This window comes from Lactuca sativa, chromosome 5 (genome assembly GCF_002870075.4).
Source record: "Lactuca sativa cultivar Salinas chromosome 5, Lsat_Salinas_v11, whole genome shotgun sequence".
Taxonomy (NCBI): domain Eukaryota; kingdom Viridiplantae; phylum Streptophyta; class Magnoliopsida; order Asterales; family Asteraceae; genus Lactuca; species Lactuca sativa.
Genome location: NC_056627.2, coordinates 299,031,718 through 299,034,055, shown reverse-complemented (window position 1 = coordinate 299,034,055; position 2,338 = coordinate 299,031,718). Strand labels below are relative to the sequence as shown.

Sequence of the window (2,338 nt, the reverse complement as noted above, 5' to 3'; positions counted from 1 at the left end):
AACCCGCGACACGCCAACCCGAACACGACACGATTGTCAGACCTATTTTAAATCAAGTAAATTGATATCTACTCCATTTACTTTTGTTTGAAACCAGTTTTGACTACAAGTCAATTTACTGTCCATTATTAATTAGGCTTACAAATCATGCAATATTTTATAAATAGACCGCTTAAAATAATATTATACGACCGATCCTCAAAGTTGTGAACTTTTTAACCATGTGGAGAGGCAAAACTTCAACAAGATACCAAAATATGTCCTCAACCTACAAACTAATAAACGATGTCCCTTTTAGAAGTTGACCAAACACAAGTAGACAACTTTCAAACACCCTTAGTGTCACATGATTTAACAAAAGTAGGATACAATGACCTTTGTGTAAGCTTTAGTTAAAATTAACCCTTGTATCAAATACAAACAAAAGGCTTGTGAAACATTAAAGACTAAAATGTATTTGGGATTATTATTATTATAGGTTGGCTGAAGGGTTTCACAACCTTGATCAATAAATAATTTACATTACATAAGGTATATATATCACCATAGCATGATTTGTAAAGATTTGCCCAAAAATGTTTCGCAACCTTTTTAAATCCAATCAAGTAACGATGCAACTGATTTACCTACTGCTAAATAAATCCAATCAAGATTAAGAAAAATTAGAAAACCCAACACTTGAAAACTATAAAAACAAAGAGTAAAGGGCAGTTAAGTAATTTTACAAGCAACATTCTTTGAACAACAATCTTAACCCTTATTTCTTAGGCTTCTGAATCATGAAATCTTTTTTCTTTTTCTTTGCTTTATAATCAAATCAATAACAAAGACCTTATCTTCTATTAAATCAAAAAGATATATAGATTAAGACGGAGGTATTTAAGCATGAATTTAGACTTGTCTTCATAAGAAGCTAGCATAGTCAAGAACTGTGATCTTCCAGCAACCTACAAAAACATAAAATTGATGTAAAAACCATAATTCAACAAAGTGATTAGCCCTCAAACACATTTAAGTATTGTAAAAATTAAGTGAAATCAAATTTAGGCCAACAAAAATAAAAGGGTAAACTACATTTTATCGATGATAAAGAGTTACATAGAATATCCAAGCCAATCCGACATAAAGATTTTAAATTGTAACAAAAATATTTTAGACGAATTTATAAAAACAATATAAATTGAATATCATCAAGAATATCTTTTTTAAACAAAGATATTCTTGATGATACTAAATTGAACCTCTAATGGTAACAAAACATGTATGAATCATGGTATTCTCATTTCTAGTAAACAGAACAGATTAAATCCTGGATTTCTGAAGCATCTTTGCCCAAGTCCTCATAAAAACAAAAGCAAAAAGTGAAGGCGAAACATTCATAATAGGCGTCATTCCAGTTGCCAGATTCAATTTCATTGCTATAATACTGTAAATACTCCCTACAAAGAGTGGGCTGATAAGCAATTCCAGTTTCGCATATAGTACTTACTTCAACCTTGTTATTTTTGATAAAGTGGCAATAAAAGCCCTTATATCAAAAAAAAAAAAAAAAAAGATTAAAGAACAATCTTATACAAACTTACCAAAATTTATCAGTGGATGTTTCCACCATTTACAATAAAATCTTCAAAATCACGGTCGAGCAGAATCGATGGTTAAGATCGTTGAAAGCAGGAGAAAGAGTGAAGAAGAAAATGATTGATATTGAAGAGCAGAGGAAAACGTAACCCTGATGAATTCATTTGGAAAAACAATCGGTTCCTAAACTGAACGTATTTAAGATGAGCACGCCAATTTAAATGGATGAAGAGGATTAAGGTTTAAGACTGATAAATCGAATCAGATGAAGAAACACAACTGATCGATAAGACGAAGAGGGGGCGACCATAATAACCGAAAGACAGCCAAAACCAATTTAACATGAATAACCAGGGTCCGTCCAAAAAAACATATATATGGCCGATGGTGAAAAGAAAAAGAAAAAAAACGCACTCAAATACAAAACATTATTCACAAATTAATGTTGTAATTCTTAATAGGATAATTCTACAATTTGTAAACATTATTCACAATTAATTTAATCTTCACATTCATAATCCTAATTGAAGGTTTCTCACACCGTTAATCCTAATCAAATATTGTGTTGACTTTATAGTCTTATTCGAATGATTTTTTAACTTTATAATCAAGACTTTTAGGTAAGTTAAGTTTTTGGTTCTTCTAGATTTTATGATATATTAAGAATGTATTTTTATGAATTTTTTGGTTTTTTTATTTACTGTTTTTGACTTAATCACATTGAATATATATGAGTGATTGATTTTTTTTATCCAGATAA

The 2,338-nt window shown here is 29.9% G+C and overlaps 1 long non-coding RNA gene across 1 annotated transcript; it reads right to left on the bottom strand.

Moving 5' to 3' along the window:
* Window positions 1–660: 660 nt before the first annotated feature.
* On the bottom strand, window positions 661–1,943 carry LOC122198130 (uncharacterized). Its single transcript, XR_006191998.1, has 2 exons — window positions 1,584–1,943; window positions 661–947 (listed from the first exon to the last, which is right to left on the bottom strand). It is a non-coding gene; the product is annotated as an uncharacterized LOC122198130 (long non-coding RNA).
* Window positions 1,944–2,338: the final 395 nt, after the last annotated feature.